At 43.3% G+C, this 22,245-nt stretch overlaps 1 long non-coding RNA gene across 1 annotated transcript; it reads right to left on the bottom strand.

The window, feature by feature from the left end:
• Positions 1-232: 232 nt before the first annotated feature.
• Positions 233-20,675, bottom strand: LOC135407617 (uncharacterized). Its single transcript, XR_010426949.1, has 3 exons — positions 4,486-20,675; positions 1,211-3,200; positions 233-878 (listed from the first exon to the last, which is right to left on the bottom strand). It is a non-coding gene; the product is annotated as an uncharacterized LOC135407617 (long non-coding RNA).
• Between the last annotated feature and the right edge of the window lie 1,570 nt (positions 20,676-22,245).

Genomic DNA, 22,245 nt, shown 5'->3' with positions numbered 1-22,245 from the left:
TTTTCCCAGTGCCACTCTACCCCTATATACAAACTAATCATGGTATAGGAGCAATTCTTACTCCTTGCCTCCTGCCTCCTCCACCCCAGCACCCAGAGTAGTCTACAATCTGGCTTCAACACAGAACTTCAGCGGTGCAGAAGGACTAAATCAGTGCTCTGCACACAAAGGCAGTGCCATTCCTAATGCAAATATAAGGTGTTTGCAAACCCATCTGCACCAGTGCTGAGAAACCCAAGCTGCTGATAAGCTTTTATCCAGGCAGTGTAGCATCTGAAGAGGAGACATGGAGTGTCTCCCATGATTACTCCTCCCCATGGTCTCAGTGTACTTCACGTGACGGACAAGAAGAGCAGCACAAAACAGCAACAACTATCAGCTGCCATACCTAAGGCAGGTGAGCAGGGCAGGATACTGCAGACAACCCCAAGTTAACTCCAAACAAAGCTACTCCAGGTACCAGGAGTGCTTTTGTCTGTACTGCCTGGAGCTCTCTGCAGGCTGCTTTGCAACCCTTCTTCAGCAGCATGCCCTCATTTCTGGCAGAAAAACAAAAAACAACCAGAGGCATTTGGAAGATGTTTTCCTTGTCATGGCCTTTCTGGATGGTAAGTGATTGCTGGGCTTGAGCAGGCAGCACTGTCCTCTTGCAATACTAGCAGATGCAGATTTAAACGACCCTAAGAGCAACCGAAAAGTCAGGAACAGGGAGCACTGATAAGCTCCAAGGTCTTGAGGAAGGAGAATATTTGGGATGTGTGGTGAGTGAAGATCTGTGTAAGCTGCTGGACACACTGGCCAGGATGAGGGGCAGTGGCTTTCTCCCTCTACTCAGCACTGGTGAGGCTTCATCACAAATCCTGTGTTCAGTTTTGGACCTAATAATAATAATGGCCAGTCTTCGCGAGCGAAGATTTTGGGAAAGGTCATTAACCCTTCCAGCCTGCGCAGTGGATTTTTTAGGTGAGACACAGCGTGCGCTGAACTGAGCCCACCCTTTAGTCCTGAGGTTCATCTGCCGGGGCCGAGCAAAGCTTGGACAGTGGCAGTGAGGTCCCCAGGATGTAGGTTTGTTTAGAGTGACCTTCTCTTAGGTGGATTGCCTACCAAGGCTCCACCTGCCCAGGGGGCCGGGAATCGAACCTGGGTTGCAGTGGTGAGAGTCAGGCACTCTAACCACTAGACCACCAGAGGCCCCCATGTTTTGGACCACTCACTACAAGAATAACACTGAGGTTCTGGAGTGTGTTCAGGGAAAGATAACTGAGCTGGTGATGGATTTGGAGCAGAAATCTTATGAGAAATGACTTGAGAGAGCTGAGGTTGTTTGCCGTGGAGAAAATGAGACTCGAGGGAGATCTTCTCACTCTCTAAAACAATCTGAAAGGAGGTTGTAGCCAGGCAGGGGTCGGTCTCTTCTTCGCTCAGGTTTTAAGCAACAGGATGAGACGAAATGGTCTCAAGTTGCACCTCAGTATGGGGAGGGATTGGATATTGGGGAAAATATCTTCAGCAGTAGGGTTATGAAGCATTGGAACTGGCTGCCCAGGAGGTGGTTAAGTCAACCCCACCCCTGGAGGTATTGAAAAGACATGTACATGTGGTGGTTAGGGGCATGGTGTACTGGTGGGCTCAGGACTGTTAGGGTTATGGTTGGACTCAACGACACTAAAAGTCTTTTCCAGCCTCAATGATCATGTGATTCTAAGCTACCTTAGCATGTCTGTATGCTGCACCTGGTTGCTGCTGAGTCATTTGGTGCCTTTGAGCAAGTCAAAACTCTGTGAAGAAAGTGTCTCAGTTTCTTTCCTTTGAAAGCAGAACAATGTTTATTTAGCAGAGTAAACCTCAGAAACACCAAAGGGCTGCCCTGTGCTTTGAAGCTCACGGATATCGTTTCGCCACAGAGAGTCACTGCCTCTTCTCCTGCTGCTGTTTTCCATATGAAAATGAAATTATTCCACGAACACTGAAACGAAACCTAGTTACCAATGGAGGTCAAATCTTTGTCCCTTCAGATTTCTTTCCCCAGTCACCTCTGTCCAAACCTCTCTCATCAGTCCCCACTGTGTCCCTGTATGCACAAAGCAGTGTGTACCGTACCAAGGACCCCCACGTTGACTGCTTATCTGACAACTGCTTCACCTGCCTTACCCTCTGCAGAGGCACTGCCTCTGCCTCTCCTTTTTTTAGAGAAGTTTCAACAAATCCAGTCAAAACATAAGTTACCTGCAAACACTCTTCAAATCCAGTTGAAGACTGAACAAGTTCAGAAGCGGCTTGTGAGGGCGACTAGCAGACAGACAGACTGATCATAAAGAAAGATTGCATAAGGCTTGTTTGCTAATGAAACCAAGCTACAGTAGAATTAGGAGATTCAACGAGATGTTCCACAAAGACTATAATTCATCCACCTTATACAACTTATTATAGACCAACATTATTCATTTTACACAGTAACACAAAATATTACACAGGAAAAAGAAGGGCTCATCCCTCGTTACAGCTGGTCCAGGGGTCGTGAACCTCATCATGTGTCTTGCAAGCAAATATTAAAAAATTTAACGATTGCATTGCAGAATTTCATCTAGAGTTAAAACCTACAGAAAGCTGAGTGAACAGACTTAACAACAAATCACTATAAAGCTAAGCTACACTATTTTAACTAACAAAAACACTAACGGATCACAGACACCTACAGGAATACTGGTCACCCTCCTAAATTTCAGCAGATATAGCATGGTCTTCCTCACACACATTCATGTCTATACACCTAAATGCAGTTCCCACAACTGAGCTCCATTCTGCAGCTGTTTTGTGGTGTACATGCTTTACATTTCGGTGTTATGCACCCTTTATAATGTGTGAGCTTTTTGTTTAATGCAAGTTGCTCATTCCACTTGTGGTTGCCATCAAAGCATTTAACCTCATTTAAAACTCTAATTTTACATAGAACTGAAGAGTTGCCTCAACAATATTGAAGCCTATGCCTTTCTGATGACCTGCATCCAGCCATTTTAGATCAACAAACTTGTCTTTTCCCTGACCCTTCTGAGCTTTTGTTCAAAAGTTTGAAGGCTGCTTACTGACAAGTGATTTGTTTCCATTAGAACATGCCTCATTCCAGCCATCCGTGACCATTTTGTACTTAGGGTTTTATAACCAGCACGTCTCAACATTCCTAAAATCCCAGAGAGGATCTGAAAATAGAATAAGAAATGAGCATTTAAATTAAAAGCAACAGCACTTGCACGAAGCTGCCAGGTTTTTATGGTAGATAGTGTCTTTTTGCCCACCCCCACTCTCTCTACTCCCCCTTCTTCTCAGGGTTGTAAGCTGTATTTTCCATAATATTTTGCAATGCCACCTAGGGTTACATTCACTCTATTTATAGGGCTCTGTTTTAAAGTGAAACAGGTGTCAGATTGAATGAGGCTGTTGTCAGCATACATGTCCTCTTGGGGACGGGATGGGAGGTTTACTAATTTCTGCACTTGGGGGATTTACAGTTTGATCACTAATCTCTCTGCAGGGCCCAGGGGGAGGAGGGGGAAATGCAGAAGAACAGTGGAAGGAAAAGTTAGCTTTCTGCTGGAGCTATGCAGTGCTGCCTCTTCCCCAGATCCATGCAACCAGACCTTTTCTTTTTTTCATGTGCTGAAACTGATGTGTTTGCAAAAGGGGGCCAGACAGCCTGTTCTGAGGAATGAAGCCCTTTGGATGGATGTGAAACAGGTAGAGCTCAGCTGAGATGGGGGGAGATGAGGAGCCCCGTCCCACCTGTATCCCACCCACCCCTTCCTATTGGTTGCACCAGAGACCACTTCCAGGGAACAAAGATCAGCACAGTGGCTCCATGGCTCTCCACCTTGTGCCGCCTTTGCCATTATCATACCCATACAGTGAAGCACTAATGTCACAGTCAGCAACTGTGTGAGAACACAAGCTATAGACCACTGTGGTAATAGTGTGCAGCAGTAAACACCAGCACAGACCCCCTGACACACTGAGCTCAGAGTCAAGACCAAAAAGGCAGTGAGCACGTGAACAGATGATGGGTGTGGGGGTAGCAGGGGAAGATGGGGTAACACTCAAAAAGAATTTAGAGAAAAGAAGTCACAGCTCGTTGCTCACCTTCAGTTTGACTTGCAGGTTAACCATGCTTATTGCCTAGGCAGTGATTCATGAAATTAAAATAGGGGCCACTACGACAGTTGACATAGACCAGTAGCAGTTCATGAATTTTTGCAACTATTAATCACTACCTATATCAAAACTAACACTGCAGCACGTGCCAGACATGTTACAGTGGCAAGGAAAAGATCTGCTGCTTGTTCAGGAGTACACCAAAACTACAGAAGTCAACTTGACAAACCAAGGGAAGACAAAGGTAGAGTGATAAAAGTCAGACAGTTGACAAGACAAAGGAAAACGGAACAGGAGAAATCATAACTGAAGCTGGCTTTTCTTGCTGAGAACACTTACTACAGAAATTAGTGCCTTTTTGGCACAGTATAGAAAGCAGGGCTTTGGGAATTCTGGAATGAGAAGCTCACAAATGGCATCAATGTGTAGGGAGAAGCTGGGAGACATGCAAACCATCAATGCCAGAGGCGTGCTGTGCACCACGAGGACTGGAAGCAGAACTGTCAGGGTGAAGACAGAGCTGTGGGGAAAGACGATCAGAGAGACAGTTTGGTAAGTTATGTGACACTGGTGTCAATGATTTAGAGGTGTCTTTGACTCACCTGGCACAATGAGCATGCCAGTCTGGCTATGTGATGTATATTTTATTAAGTATTCACAGGTATCCATCAGGGATTGGAACTTAACAACTTCCACAAAACCTGAAAATGGGAGATCTTTCAAGAGGTAAAATCATAATTAAAGACAAATCTGGATGAGAGGAATATTTAATGTAGTTAGGCCACCACACTGATTTCCAGTGGAAGAAAGTAATCTGTAGTTCTTGAAAAGTCACATAAAACTGTCATATTTATCCAAGGAACAAGGCGTTAAGGCAAATGGATTTACATGTGCAAAAATCCAAGTTCAGCATGTGTTTGTGGATTTACTGTGATTCATCAGTCATTCATGTTAATTGACTGTACAAATAACAACTTACATTTTAAATTTAGTATTTGTACTTGGAGTTATCACTACTGTGTAACTCATCATGGTATTTGTGGTTTCTTTTGTGCACTTATTTATGAACACTTGGGGTTTAAATATAATGAAAATCATAAAAATAAAAACAAATAATCACAAAAATATGACAATCCCAGTACACAGAAATGCAGTGGGACTCTTGCAGAACTATTTAGTTTTCTTTATTAAACAAGGAAACAAACTCTGAAAATAACAACAAAAAAAATGTCACATAACTTCATGTAAAACGGGATTGGGAGAAAACACACAAATATTTAAGTACAAAAGATTACACTTGCAGAAGTGCTCACCCGCTCCCATTCCTGAAAATGAACACCAGACCCACTGGATGCTGAGTGCTGTCAAAAAATCTAACCACTTCACTGAAGAGCCTAACTGGGAACTGAACTGCCTTTGTAATCTGATCCATTTGGGACATGTGGCATACCAAATTCTTTGGAAAGAACTAGATCTTATCGCTGCTGTTCCTGAATTAATAAAACACAGTTGAAAGAGCACTTTGTGCAATATAAATAATTTTGATAACAAATTTGCATACCGCAAAAACAAACAAGCAAACGAAACCGCTGAAGAATCAAAGGTTTTATTTAGCGGGTTGTACTTACGTTTGATAGGGGACTTCAAAACAGGCAGCTGGGTAAATCCCCTTGTGCTTACAAAGCCCAGGCACTTCACTGGACTTCTCACTTCCCTGACCTCCAGGGCTTCTGCTTCCCCTCGTGCACAAGAGCAAAGGGACCGTGCTGGAGGCTGTAACAACAGCTCTGTTGATTGCTGCGCTGTCTCCCAAAGGATGGTGCAACCATTCCTTCAGTTCTGCCATTCCTGAAGTTGGTTTGTAAGGGGAAGCCTGTATTAGACCCCTCTTTGAAAAGCACTTGAATTCAGCCATACCACTGGAAATGTTTTCCAAGCAAGGTGTGCTGCCAGTCCCCTCCATCACTCCAACAGATCTGTCTGATCTCATAACTCTCATCATCATGGCCAGGCTTCGTGAACGAAGATTTGGGAAGGCTCTATCCACGTTTGTTACAAACACGCTGGTGGCTAACGAGGCCAATACGAGATAGACATGTCCAATTGCAAAAGGCACAGTAGAAAGACTCCTTAGGTGGTAAATTCTGCAAGACACGGTTCTTTCTGTGTTGTCTTTTCTCCTCAAGGGTGATCCTGCTGCGTTCTCAAAGGCATCAGCAGCGTTATAGATGGTGTGTCTCCAGAGCTCCCAGTTGGAGGCCAGAGTAGACCAGTTATGATGATCAATATGGCCAAGGCTGAGATGTTGTTTCAGGCAGTCCTTGTATCTCCTCTTTGGGGCTCCTCTCTTGCAGCAGCCGGTGGCAAGTTCACCATAAAGCAAGATCTTAGGGAGGGGGTGGTTGGTCCTTCATCCTGGAGACGTGCCCTGCCCAGCACAGCTGTGTTCTCAGCAACATGGCCTCAATGCTTGTGACTGCTGCCTGTTCTAGAACAAATTTATTGGTCACATCATCTGACCAGTGGATGTTAAGGATTGTACAACTCTAAGCAACAGGAAACAGAGATGACAACGACTGTACTTTCTTATCATTCTTAGTCCTTATCCCTAATATTGTTGGCAACTGATCACCCACTTTAAAATGATCACTATCTCCATCCATCTCATTAAATCTATCTTCTACCTATAACTCTTCATTTTGCTCTGCTCTCCTACAGACTCAGTTCATTCTGCATTTTTTCTCAGATCACAGTTCTGACAATTTCTTCTGCAAAGTGTCCTTCCTCTTCCTCAGCATCACACAAGTCTGCATTATATTTTCATTGTGTGACAGGCCTTGATTCTTGAGGGTCACAAAAACTGCATTTGCAAATTCCTTCATGGCTACAGCAGAAGCCTGTACACCACCCTTTGTGCTGTACAAGAAACAAAATAATAAAAGCGTTCATTGTGCAGCAGGAACTTCATGTTCACCTTTTAAAGGATTTGCCACCCTTATGGAGTTAATTTACATTAACATAAATATTCCATTAGTAGAAATGTTTATAACATGCTTCTCTCTCAAGAGGCATTCTGCAACATGATTCTTCAACCACTTATGTTTAACTAATGTGTGTCACATTTGAATAATATAAAAAGACAACTGAGTTAAGTGATTGAATGCCTGGAGAAAACCAATGTTAATTTCCACTAAAAGCAAAGCACATTCCCTTCTTCTTGCAGCTTAATTACTGCAGTATTTGGCTCACAAATAAAAAAACGGGTGAAGAAAAAGCCTCCAATAATAGGTTGCTGAAGCTTATTTTTCCCCTCCCACGTAACTCTAAAAAGTATTTTTCTCAAGCATTATTTCAAGCCTCTTCCTGTGACGCAGATCAAGGCTAGTACTCTTGAATACCTGCTTCCCAATATGTTGTTAATGTAACCTGACACCCTTGCAGGAGTTTGGCCTGGGGTGGCTTCTACATCCCAGGCTACATTACTGCCAAAAATCCACACAAAGAATTTGTAAAACAATGCCCTTCTCCTGAATTCTGTTGGGAAATTCTCCATGGTTCTCTGGAATTTTTCAGAATCAGCTTTATAAGTAAATTTGAGATATCAGCTGATACCCATGCCAGACTGCTACTGAGCTAACTTGTTGGCCATTTGCTTTTAGTAATAGTAGCAGTGACTTCCTCAATGTCAAGACAAAGGACATACTGTGTTTCATATAAATTTCACCTCAGTGATATCCAAAATAGATTAAGTCAGTTTTCCTGCCACATAAAAGGTAATCTTTAAAAAGTTCCACTAAAATGAACAGGAGACAAAAGTAAGTCAGTAAGTAAAGATAATATTAAAAAAGTTTAACAAGCCTTCTAGTTTATGCATGGAAAATGTATCACTGACAAAGTTCAGAACAAACTCATGGACACGAGTGGGATTATTGCTTTGATTTTGGTAAGAAGAGGGTAATTTACTATACCTGGAATACAGCAGTGTCCTGATGTCTTACATTATTGCTCAGTGAAGTAGTGACCCAGATTTCTACTCCAGGCAGCTGGAAACTTATCATAAGGGTCAGTTAAAGTGTAATTATTCCTCCTTTATCATGGTTATAGAAAGTTGACTTGCTTTGTGCTGAAATTCTGTGAAATTTCTAAACCCCAGTTGGCTAAAAATTTAGTTCTAGAGTGTTGTGTTCAAGCAGTCAGATGAGCACACCACAGAAAAACAGAGAAAGATTTATTTGAGCTTTGTAAACCTTTTGTTCCTTCTTTTAATGTCCTGCCTGTTAAGTATCTCTTTCTGTAAGTAAGTAATAAAATCTTTGATTCTCCACCAAATTATGTGAAAAAATCTGCAAAACATCATTAGCAGGAAGAGTGTGTTTAATTTCAACTCAATCTCCAATGACTTTTAAGAGCAGAGGGTATATTTCCCTGAGTAAAACACATGATCTCATGTGCTCAGGCCACCCCGATTCTCCAGACTCTTAACCCTGTGTCCAGAGTGCACACAAATGTACCATTACAGGACCATCCTTTCACCCCAGTGGACATTCACCTTCTAGCAAGACTTTTTAAATTCCTGAGACATCTACTGTTTGTGGTACACTGAGATGGCTGCCTTATGACTGATTTCTGTGGACAATGTGTAATTGAGAACTGGCAGAACGGCAGGTCTCAGAGGGTTGTAATCACTGGCACAGGGAGAAGTGACACAGGATTGTAGTTGGAGGCCTGTCACTACTGTTGCCCCCCAAGGTTCCATACTGGGCCCAGTATTGTTTAATTTATTCACCAATGACTTGGATGAAGGGGCAGATGCCTCCTGAGCAAGTTCACTGATGACACAAAGCTGGGAGGAGTGGCCAGTACCCCAGAGGGCTGTGCAGCCCTGCAGAAGGACCTGGACAGGCTGGAGGGAGCAGCAGAGCAGAAACACCTGAAGTTCAACAAAGCAAGTGCAGGGAGAAACAACCCCAGGCACCAGCACAGGCTGTGAGCTGACCTGCTGGGAAGCAGCTCTGCGGAGAAGGACCTGGAGGTCCTGGTGGAAAACAAGCTGTCCATGAGCCAGCAGTGTGCCCGTGTGGCCAAGAAGGTCAGTGGGATCCTGGGGTGCATTAGGAAGGGCACTGCCAGCAGGTCAAGGGAGATCCTGCCCCTTTACCCAGTCCCAGGGAGAGGGGGGAGAGCTGTGCCCAGTTCTGGGCTCCTCACAATGAGAGAACAAGGAGCTCCTGGAGCTGGTTCACTGGAGGGCAATGAAGATGATTACAGGATTGAAGCCCCTCTCTTACAAGAAAAGGCTGAGAGACCTGGGCCTGTTCAGCCTTGAGAAGAGACAACTGAGAGGGGATCTCATCAGTGTCTGAAGTATTTGAAGGGAGGGTGTCAGGAGGATGGAGCCAGGCTCTTCTTGGTGGTGCTGAGCAATAGGACAAGAGGCCATGGGCAGAAACTGATGCACAGGAAGTTCCACATGATCATGAAGAAGAACTTCTTCACTGTGTGGGTGACTGAGCACTGGAAGAGACTGTCCAGAGAGGATGTGGATTCTCCCTCACTGGAGATATTCAAGAACCGCCTGCATGAGATCCTGTGCCATGTGATCCAGGATGACCACGACTGAGCAGGGAGGTTGGACCAGATGCCCCACTGTGATCCCTTCCAACTTGACCCATTCTGTGACTCTGTAATAGACTTATGCAGCATGGGCATATAAAAAAGGGCACAAGGATAATACCCTCAGGGATAAAGGACTGATTAGAAACAGTGCTTCGAGGACTGCCTTGAGGATCAGCAAACTTAAGTCATTGTATTTGAAGCACAAGAATGAATGTTAAAAGCATAGCTATAATTTTATTGCAAAAGCCTCCCACCTCTCACATCTAACGTTTGAGGTCATGATTAACACAAAGGCATAGGCAATTTAGGTATTTGCCTGCTCATACAAGGGGTCATTTGAAACAATCAAGCAGTGGTGAGAATAACTACTATGCCCACGGAGACACTGCCCACAACTGTGTGCTAAAGCAAAACACCTCTTTAAGGGGATTAAATATAAAGGTTACTCTAAATTATAGCTTTTGTGTACGTGAGTAGGAATTTTTTCTTATTTGTACAGGGTTCTACAAGTTCAGATATAATTCTTATCTCCAGATGTCATGCCAGTTGTCTACTGAGTGAAGGAGGTGCCTTATTCTCAACAGCTGTTATAGGAAACAGTTATACCTATGTCACACCTACTTGGTATTTTTGTCTTGGGCACATTAATCGCATTAGAGCCCAAACCAGTTGAGCTGCTCTTCTGAACATCAATCCAACAAGGAATTTAAGTTTATACCTGACTTTATACATGTAAGTGTATTAATGAAAACTGCTCACATTTTTGAAGCTAGACAGGTACTACAATTCCTTATGTGAACCCAATTTCTTAATGATGATGGACTGAGACTAGCTGGGGAGGAAGACTTGGGTGTGTTTGTGGATGAAAAGCTCAATACGTGTGCTTGTAGTGCAGAAAACCAACCACATCCTGAGCTGAAAGAAAAGTAGCATGGCCAGCAGGGTGAGGGAGGTGATTCTCCCCCTCTTCTCTACTCTTGTGAGACCCCACCTTGGAGTACTGGGGTCCCCAAAAAAAGGACCCTATTGAATGGGTCCAGAGGAGAGACACTAAGTTGTTCAGAGGTCTGGGGCACCTGACCTAACGTGGAGAAGTGAAGGCTCCAGAGAGACCCTACAGCAGCCTCCAAGTACCTAAAGGGGTTGGAGAGGGACTTTTCACAAGGACATGTAGTAATAGGACAAAGGGGGACAGCTTTAAGCTGAAGGAGGGTAGGTTTAGATTGGATATTAGAAGAAAATGTTTACTGTTAGGGTGGTGAGGCACTGGAACAGCTTTCCCAGAGAAGTTGTGGGCTCCCCACTCCTAGAAATGTTCAAGACCAGGTTAGATGGGGCTCTGAGCAATTTGGTCCCAGTGGATGGTGTCCCTGCCCATGGCAGTACCCCTGTTTAATGGCACTTCTGTGGACTTCAGACTGTTAATCTGCTAGCGGGGTAGTAGATGAATACTGCTTTATTTTGCAACTGCAAACATCCTCTCTGCATCAAACAGAAAACACAGTTTCTCTAGTGATTACCAGACAAATCACACATGATGTCCAAATTCACTTCCTCATCTTCTCAACCAGGAGTCATCAAAAAATGTTGCCCCAACAATGAACAGTGCTACTTGCACAAAACTTAGGATACCATTGAAATTAAATAAAGCCTGTGATGTGTGTTAAAGGAAATAAAAAACTGGGTTATAGAAAGGAAGAAGTCCCGAATCTGATTTGGTAAAACACAGGGCAGCAGAGCAGAGTGGAGGGACTTCTGAGTGTGCATGGAAGTAATCTGCATGAAACTGTTGTGGTGAACTTCCCATGCTTGGAGAGATTTCTAGCATCCTACACATCAGATCAGAAAACATAATGACACAGCAGGGAGCTGGGGAGGAATGATGTAGTAAGCCTCAGAAGAGCCGTGGGGCAAGAAGATCTGTGCCCACATCTCTGCACCATGAACCACACTCCCCCTTTCTGAGAAAACTAACAGTGAGTTCCCTGTCATAGTTACAGCACCATCCATCAGGTGTCAAAGAAAACACATCTGAAACATATAAACATAAAATAAAATGGCAATTCTAGCAGTTAAAGGGTACTGACACCTAATTACCTGTAACCTCATTCAAAACAATAAACTCCAAGCAGCCAGACATTCACAGTACCCTTGATCACACGGAGCAGAGAAGTAGTGTCAAAAAAGATGAAGCCTTCCAGAGGACTCTGTAAGCATGCCTGGTGAAGGATGCTTGCCACCCATGCCTGATAGCTGTGTGAAGGATTTAAGCCCCAAATTTCTTTCAACAGTGCACAGAGGTACACTGCTGTGAAAGTTCCACTCTTCCCTAGATGATGGGAAGAAATGTGATAAAGCAGAAGCTACAGTATGCTGAAAGGACTACACACATTTGAAACCTCTATATAAGTATATGCATATATATATATTTATGTATATATATACACACACATATATATAACCAACATTATCATGTGGAGTCACACTCAGCTCTGCCCACAAAAGGAAAGGACAGAGCTACCTGACCTCCTTACACTTTCATATATCAGCATAAACTTCGCCACTGGAGAACCACGGTGTTAAAAAGAATCACCAAAGTGCCCTCCTGGACAACAGTATCTACAGGGAGATATCACCAAGAAGCAGTTATCTTCCTAATAGGCATATTTCTTTTTTTTTTTTGTTCTGTTTTACAGCAAAAATATATTCTTAGTATTCACAGTAGTACTTTTCAAAGACAGGTTATATAAAGCAATAAAACACACACACACAGAGGCACGCAAAAATAAAATGTGAATGACTCACTGCACTTATGCAAACTAAGTTGCGTAAGCCTGTTTTTCTCAGCTCTTAAAAAACCCAAAACAGCACATACACAACCCTAAAAAATGAGCTGAAATTCTCAGTTATGAAAGTTAAAACTGCTGAATAAAAGCAGAACTCCCTCAGCTTCTCAGGGTCCTTCACACCCACATCTGGTGTAGTGTTTACTGACGGATAAAAATAGAAAGTTGAAACTTAGTAGACCCTAACATTTATCACAGTATTTAAGAGTCAAAACAGAAAAGTGACATTCACTTCAGGCAAAATAACCCTGAACAGGGAGAGATCAACAGCTACATTTTGAAGGGGATCCAGTTAATCCTCTCTGAAATACCACTCTTAGGTACAGGGTAGAAAGAAAATAATCAGCTATATTTCTTCAAAAAGTAGGTAATTATAATAATGCAAACTGAAAAGAATGTAATCTTTTAAAAAAATCTTGCAGAATTTCCTCTAAACCATTACATACCACCCATATTAATTGTTGGCAGATGACATCACAGGAGTTGGCTTCTTTAGACGTGCATAAAATCCATCTTTCTTGCTAAAGAGCAGGAGTATTCTCTTATCTGACAGAACCAGCAGTCAACAGCAGGAATGATAGAGGTGGGACACAAGCACGTGGGACACAAGCACGTGTGTCACTGTTGAGGGGTTCAATAACCATCATCTATCCCAGGCACATGGCATCCCTGATCAGCCCATAAACAATAGGTCTTTGACGTCAGATTTGGAAAAGGCATCAATAGTTTGGCACACCAACCTTTAGAGCTGCCAAATCATGCCTTTGAACAGATAGGCTGCCACAAAATTTAGATAAATTAAGCCCTGGATTAAGGAAGGTGTGTAGCATAAATGAACCTTCTAATGTCTTCTCAGAAGTGTGATCCACAATAATTTAAGAGAGCATTTGCAAATAATCCTTCTTAAATTGCAGTAGTAGCATTACTTTGGTAAATTATTCAAATCTACTGCTGATGAGATGATATCAGGCCAGAAAATTATGTGAGTCAGCTAACACAGTCTTACAAGATCCTGTTCTCTCATACAGAGCACACAGACACACAGCACATAGGTAGGGCATGTGACTGCTCAGCCATTGGAGCCTATGAGCACCTGAATGTCATAGAATCACAGAATGGTTTGGGTGGGAAGGACATCTATTTCCAACACCCCTGACATGAGCATGTTGCTCAGAGCCCCATCCAACCTGGCCTTGAACACTGCCAGGGATGGGGCATCCACAACTTCTCTGGGAAGCCTGTTCCAGTGTTTCACCACTCTCATAGTAAAGAATTTCTTCCTAATATCTAAACTAAATTTCACTTCTTTCAGTTCAAAGCCATTACTCCTTGTCCTATCACTACAGTCCCTGACCAAGGATCCCTCTCTGGCTTCCCTGTAGACACTGGAAGGTTACCATGAGGTCTCCACACAAACTTCTCCAGGCTGAACAGCCCTGACTTTCTCAGCCTCTTTATAGGGGATGGTGCTCCAGTCCTCTTAGCAACTTTGTGGCCTCCTTTGGACCTGCTCCAACAGTTCCATGTCCTTCTTACACTGGGGGCAACAGAACTGTACACTGTGCTCCAGGTGGGGCCTGACAAGAGCAGAGTAGAGGGGGAGGCAGGCAGAATCCCCTCCCTCGCCCTGCTGGCCATGCTCTTGTTGATGCAGCTCAGGATTCCATTGGCTTTCTGGGCTGCAAGCTCATGCCAGCTCATGCTGGCAATTATCAGCCATCACCCCCTAGTTCTTCCCCACAGGGCTGCTCTCAGTCATTCCTCTGCCCAGTGTGCAGGAGTGCCTGGGATTGCCCTGACCCAGGTGCAGGACCTTGAACTTTTCTTTGCTGGACTTCATGAAGTTTGTATTGGCCCACCACTCAAAGGTGTCCAGATCCCTCTGGGTGGCATGCCTTCCCTCCAGTGTGCTGATTGCACCACACAGCTTGGTGTCATCAGCACTTGCTAAGGGTGCACTCAGTGCCATGTCCTGGGGATGGCTCACAAGCTGCAGCCCTGTTCAGCAAGAGGGAAAGCAGCAAACCTGAGTGTCCCACTGTCCGTGCCTACATCTCCAGGGCTGAGCAGAGCCGTAATGCCAAGGTGAGGCAGGAGGACCCTGGGGTGGGGCATCCCACAATGGGGTGGAACAGAACGGAAGAGAATGCTGCACTGGGAGAAGACAGCAAAGAACTGAACAGAGGAGGGAGGCTGGGGGTTGGCTCAGAAGGAACCTGAGGCAGGGCAACAAGAAGTTTGAAAGGTGAGGCTGCTTTACCGAGGACACTGAGTAGGCACTAGAACAGTAGACATTATAAGTAAGAAGAAAACCCCTAGCACACTTTGAGTTAGAAGCTGCAACTCTATCTTAGGGTTCCAGCATCTCCATTCCAGCTTTGTGACTAGGACGCCGTGATGGTATCTCTCACAAGAGAAAGAGCTGCCTGTTCTGTTTTACATGATACACAGGACATGAGTCCTGGTCCTGTGCCCACTGCCTGTTACTTATTCAACATGACAGACACATGGAAAACAGAGCAGAGTATATTTAGAGGAAATAAAAGCCTAGACTCTAAGGCCACAAGACGCAGCTCAGTGGTTCTACAAGATATCTTTAGAAAATTACCATTTTCTGTGTTGTGGTAAATTAACAATTTCTATTTGAAGAAAATATTGACTTTTTTCGAACTATAGAGTTGGTGCTAATGATAAAAAACCAAATTTTTGCTCTCTGTCCCAAGAGCAATCAAAGCAGCCCTGATTATCAGAGAGCTCATGGATGACCAGACTTCAGTTTGAAACTGTTGCCAGTACATCAGCTTTGAAGTACAGGTTTCGAGCATACTGGTAACCCAACAATCTGCCTGCTCTATTGCCTCAGCCACAGAGACAGACAGCATTCAGGAACCAGTTCTGTCTGCTCTGGAAGACAGCCCAAGGCAGAATCAGCAGTTCCACCACCTTCAAGTTAATCTCAGTTAACACTAATGACGCCAAGAAACAGCTACATTCATGGACTCCACTTCTACCAAGATGCTTGTGGTGCTAGGGTGAAATGTCCTTCAAAACTGAAAAGTAGCCTAGGTTTGGCTTCAGAAAAGACTTCCAGGTATCACACAGGGTCAGCTGATGCATGGCTCTGCCCTCCACTCCATGACATTTTGGGTCAGTGCAGAGTGAGGTTGAGCTGGGGGAAAGTACCCCATGCTAGCCATCCTCAACACCAAATGCCTTGCTAAGGACCTATCAGTAAGACACTGATGAAACAAGTTTCAATATCAAAGCCACTGCAAAATATTCCATTCTGGGAAACCAAATGAGGACAGTTTGCATCTCTGACTGCTTTAACACGCTTTAAGCAAGTTGCTGCAGGTACCAGCACTGCAGCACAGAACTTTGCATGGGTCATTTGTGCTGCACTGTGCCACATAAACTGGGTCCAGAAGTTATACAACCTTGTCAGCTAAAACAAACAAACAAAACAAATAATAATAAAAAAAAAATCTGTTTGTTAAAGGAACTAAAGTGCATAATCACTGATAAATTCTGCTTGACTGCTATGAACAATGCTACGGTTGAGAAAGACAAAAGGAGGGGCTGAAAGAAATCATGTGACACAAACCTAAGACCTATCCTCCAATCTTAACTCTATCCACTCTGTCCCATCAGAAGTCATATAAATTAACTTTCAGATCTGAAGATGCCTTTTAATTTTGAGGAATAAAATAAAGCAGAATAAATTTCCAGTCCTACGAAGTTTTATGTGTGTAGTTAACTCTATTTCCACAGTTTTTCAAGTCACATAAAGTCAAATCTTGTGTAAGTTTTTGCATAATGCAGATTTTCCCCTGTTAGCCCTTTCAGAAGAAGAATAATTTTGAATGCTAATATAAGCCAGAGTATTGTGCATCTACAATTAATACTACTTCAGTGCATTTGGATTTCCATTCAACCTTTGTCATTTGACAGAGCCATAAACAAACTAACCAGTTTATTTCCTGCATTCTGTCCTTCAAACAGAGGACAAAGACAGGATCTGCCACACCAGATAGGGCAACATGTACTATTACAAGAAGCTATTTTCTTGAAATCTGCTAAAAATATCTACTTGGGTTTCACAACTTCATCCTTACCAGTGACAAGGAGCTCTGAATTCCACTGGAGATGGAGAACATTACATGCTGTTACTCCATAGTGTTGATAAATTAAGTTTATTTTTAGGAAGCACAGACTCTACTTTCAGAAAGTACCACCACTACTACACCCAGCTTCTTTTTTAAGGGACAGGCAAGAAGATGTGAATTCAAGCCAGATTAGTTATGCCACTGATTCAAGGCAAAGGTAGGGATTTTTATCCTGTGTTCTTCACCAGTTCTTTACAACTTCCTGGTCTTCCTTCCTTCCGAGCAGGAGGATAAAGAGCAGGAGTATGGCTTCATTCTTTGTGAGATTGTGTGCGTGATGACTGAAAAAGGAGGCTGGTAACAGCTCAGAAATTTTGTTTTACATATTTACAGAGGACAAAAGCATGCTTTCTCTGAAAATGACAGTCCAGCTTCCAGGTTACGCACAGGGGTTTTGCTGAGGCTGTAATGGATAGACTGATGTAGTTACAAATGTGAAATGCTGAAGGATTTGCCCAGGTCAGAAGATGGATATCCCTGAGAAATGTCAGTCTAAGTGAAGCCCGAGAGCTGGAATTCAGCAACTCACACTCACAGGGTTTCTGAACAAGGACCTGTGCACTGACCATATGAGACACTCTGATGTCCCAATCCAGCCAGATTAGGTAAATCAGCTCCTGATCAAAAAGCATCACTGCTGGGCACCCTTCTCGAGCCAACAAGCCCAAAAGGATAATGATGGGAACGAAACTGTTCTTTCAGCCCCAGAGGCAGGGCTGTGCCACACTGGCAGAGCTGCTCTGCAAAACTGGAATGACTCCTGTGCTGCCAGCCTTGGTGTTAATGGAAGATGCTAGGCTCAGCAATTACACCAGACAAGTCACACATGATGCCCAAATTCACTTCCTGGTCCTAATGAGATAATTGAAAAGTCAGATACAGAGGCTGCCTTCTTTTCATTAAAAAAACCCAAACATTTAAAATACTCTTCATGCATGAGGATATGATGAGCATACAGGCATATATGTGCCTACATAGATTACATATTAACAGAGACATATTAAACATATATAAATGTGGCGTGTTTATGTGGTTTTCATATGTGTTTCACAGAATTACACATAATTCCTTTCCGTAATCACCACTTGAGTTATGCACACAGTTACTGCTCACCCAAAGAGTGCTTGTGTCAGTTCTTCTAAATTTACTTTGAAAATATTAGTGCTAAATTTAGGTATAGTTAATTTTTAACATTAATTATGCCATTCCAGATATTAAAGCCACTGATATCTCCTAAAAATACCAAACACTGTGTCCCATACAGCATTCATGTTGTTTAAACAGACCCTCTACCTAACAGGGGAGAGATACAAATGCTCTGCACAGGACACTTCTTCAGAGTACTGCTGGCAGCTCGAGCAATGCCATGCCACCTAAAGTTGCTTGTGGAGCTGGGGAGTTGGTGTGGACAGGTTGTGGCAGGAGGAACAACGACCACAGAGAAGATATCTATAGTTCAATAAAAATTTTCCATGAAACAGCGTTTGCTTAGCATACAACATAAGCACAGATGGGTCTGTTTTTTTTGCTGTGCTACCCTAAGCCAGCAATAGAAATCTAGTAGCATACAGCTACAAACTGCCACACAGACAACTTGACCCGTTTTATAACCTGTGGCCTAAACTTTAGCTGTGGGTTTACCAAAATTCCAATATAAAATGACTTGGAGAACAACAGAAAAGCAACAGTTTGTGCAAATTCCAGCTTTACAGTTATTAAATAGACATAGGCATACATGCATTGCCTCTGCGGACAGCTGGTATGTTACATGACATTTTTTAATATACACAACCTATTTTATTCTCATTTTCAAGGATGAAAACTCTGATAACATAAACAGTCGGTACAAAAAGGTGTCATCTATTTGACCACTGAAACAATTTTCAAGTGCAGCCCTACAAGTCAAAGCCCTTTGTCAAAGAATACTGCAAGAGAAGCCAACTCTGAGGAATGGTAATGAAGGGGGCACGTGCTGGGACACCATATGTGCTGTACAAACAAGACCCCTCTCAGCTGCTGCATCTCTCAGCTCCCTTCAGCCTCTCACAAATTAAGTCCAGCTGATTGCTAACTGCAGCTGCAACAGCAAGCAAGTTCTTTATCAGGACTTCTCTATTAGTAGCTACGGGCAACCAACCTTGGAGCTCTGCCTGCTCTCCTACCTGCAGAGGTATGCTTGTGTTTAAGGCCTGAAAAACAAACACATCAGGCTCCTGTAACCAAAAGTTTACCATTTTGATCCACCAATGCCAAGTGAAAATATGTCCTGCATGGTCAGACAGATGGAAGCCCCCTGCCTTCTGAGTGGTTGGTCAGTCACATATTGTCTTACAGGCACCTGGAAGGGGCTGCAGGGGGAAGGCAGAGGGGGGACTCACAAGGTAGCAATGGTTACAGGATACAGATCAGAGACATGAGAAACACTTGGATGGCATTACCTGCCACACAGTTTAAATCTGTCAATATCATGCAGAACTTTCAGCTGTGCATCTTCTGATGTGTTTCACAAGAAGCCTGTGTTATGTGGAAAGAGGTGAACAAGGCACAAGCACAAACTATTTCCCAGGACTGCTCTGCAAAAGCAGTATTTACTGGTTTTCTTTGAATTAGAAAGCCTCAAGATGACATACAGGAATTGAGCCCTGTCATCCCTTTGGGGTGAAGTACTAGCCTTCTTGGCATATGCAACACAACAGCAAGCTCAGAAGTATCTTGTGTATCCTGATTGCTAGTGTCACCTGTTAAGCTCTAGGCCAAATCTACATACCATAAAGACCCCTTTCTCAACAGACATAGTTCAGCTGGAGGAGAAAGATGGCAGCAGAGCACACTTTTGATCCCAAGTCGCCTTATAACACCTGACCAAGAAGGGACTCCCTGACCTGTGAGGGGAATTCCCCCAACTAACACCAAAGTTTCCATTCCACCAAAATAACTCCCCTGTTCCAGCTCAGCAGGTGAGACTTTAGGACAGTGGAACCATGAAAAAGAGATTATGGACAGCATCCCCCTGTCTGTCACCCAGAGCTTCCTCTGCCCTCTGAGAATGCTCCCTTCTGCTGGTGCTCCATCAGAGGGGTAGAAGACCCCAAGACAAAGGGTCCCAAGAAGGATAGAGGGATAGAAGGTCCCAGGTACCACTTTTAGGGTGTTGGGGTTTTTTTGTTGTGTTTGGTTGGTTGGTTTTGTTTTTGTTTTTAGTTTGATGGTATTAATCCAGAATTCTGGAAAGATGAATGAAAAGCCCTAAAAGGCACTTTGAAAAATTATGTTTCACACCACATGCATGTTTTAACTTAAGAATCTTGATGGTCCTTTGCCACAATATGCTACATCTCCCACTGGTACACCAGACATCATTGTCAAAACACTCAGCCCTTGTTTGTCCATGAAGGCACCTGAACCTTTACAGGACTGTGTTGGATGTTGCACTCCCAAATAACATTAAATGTTCTCAGTCTAGCTGATTAGACACCTCATTCAGGCCCAAGTCTCAGTCTTAAAACATAGAAACCAGGTGTTCCTACCGAAGGGGCTGAGTCTAACATGTATATGTCAGTGCACTTCCACTCCACTCATGGGGTCAGGATGATATAAAAAAATAATAACACCATTGTCTTTTTCAGCGCAGCTGGAGTTGACATGGGTTTTACCCTGAAGGTGGGACAATCAGAAGTCATTGACTCTTTTCCTAAAGAGCTGTAAGTCTTCCTTCCACAGGAAAGCATCCTGGGTGCCTCAGCCTAGAGGGCTCAATTGTCAAAGCCACTGTAACTTCACTACTGACCAGCAAATTACTGGTGTGGATGCAGGACATCCATGAACACACATGGGAAAAAAATGAGCCTCCACAGCCAGGAAACTGGGACACCCACCTGAGGGTGGGGAATCCTCCATTTTGGTCACCAAATGGAGCATATGAGAAGGAGCAAAAACACCAGTCCTTTTCTTACCAGTCATGAAAAACAAAATAAAACAAAACTTTATACACTGAAAAAAAAAATCTCTAACATGGAAGGAAGGACATGGGCAGTAGCCAAGTAATTGTAGCAGCAAGATAGAAATGTGGATTTGAACAGAGGAGACAGGTAACTGAATTAATTTGTCTCAAAACTCAGTAACCCTCTTGCAGTCTAGAGAATGCCGAAGTTTAACACTAGCGTCTGGATTCCACTCAGAGACCCAAATATCTGCAGTCCACCAAAGTCCTCTGACAGTCTTTTACATAGCTACTTCCTCTCCCAAAGTGCTGCTTTCCCCTCAAGTTAAGTGGTTCATATCACCCCAATAAGCTCATTATAACCAACTACACTGGTACTTTCTGCATAGCTTCTGACATTCTTGTCTGCTGAAACTCCTCTGACCTTGGGGCTGTATCCCACGGATCCTGCTTTAATCCACCCCTACATTTTTCCTTAATGAGGTTCATATACCCCTATGCACCATACACAAACACACACACACACAGAGACAACGTTTTAAATAATTAGTAGTTTTCCCTTAAGGGTAAAAATGTGCTGTAATAGTATTTCTTTTTGTTATGAAATAATGTAAACGATCTTGGTGTGGTAATATTTCATAATAGGTCTGTGTTATGCAATTAAGGCTGTAGGATTCAGATGACTTACGTGCACCTGGAGATACTGACAGATGCTGGGGACTTGGAGCTGTTGAAAAGCACATATCCCTGTGCTTACACACACACACACATGGGTAAACACATGCACAAAACGACATATGCATCATCTGTCTACATCCTTTCACAAAAAAATACTAGGTACAGTAAGGTATGTGTAGTTTAATTTCTGGTAATTTCCTGTTCTCTTCAAATGAAGATCCCGTTGCAAATCTTGTGGCTCTTTTTTAAGGAAGGTAGATCTCCTGCCTTCTCTTCTGTAAACCTTGTTGACTTCAGCAAGGCCAGGGCAACTCAAAATTCTCAACTTTGATTTTTTATTCTTTTCCTCAGATTTCTGCTTAGCTTGAAGAGAAAAATGCAGAAACTTGCCAAATGCTCATGTTTGCAAAGCAAATCCTACTGCCAAGAACACAATTATTTATTTGTTTAGTGACATTTTTCCTTCTCCTTTAACATCATTGGGTTAAGATAATGTGAACGACAGCATTCTCATGAAAAAGTTCCACACTTCATCTTCCTCTTTCTTTAATTCCAACAAAGGCAGTGGCTGACTTTGCATGACCAAAGGTTTATCTCAAAATCATCGCAGACCATGTGGTTGTGCCTAGAGAAGTTCACCATCCGTGGAGTTAAACATCAGAGTGTTGGTTGCCTCAGCACAAGCACAATCACATGCCTGCCGTGACAGCATCAGGCACTTTTTCACACTTTCCATCATCCCACAGATCCTTCCATCTCAGGATTGTGGGATAGCAAAACCGTGTAGGAAAGGTAGGCTTTTAATACTCACCAAGAAGTTGGTGTGAGAAGGGAAGTAATCTGCTACTGCAGG

Source organism: Pseudopipra pipra, chromosome Z (genome assembly GCF_036250125.1).
Source record: "Pseudopipra pipra isolate bDixPip1 chromosome Z, bDixPip1.hap1, whole genome shotgun sequence".
Classification (NCBI taxonomy): domain Eukaryota; kingdom Metazoa; phylum Chordata; class Aves; order Passeriformes; family Pipridae; genus Pseudopipra; species Pseudopipra pipra.
Note: the sequence above shows the minus strand (reverse complement) of the source record. Positions and strands in the feature narration are given on the sequence as shown.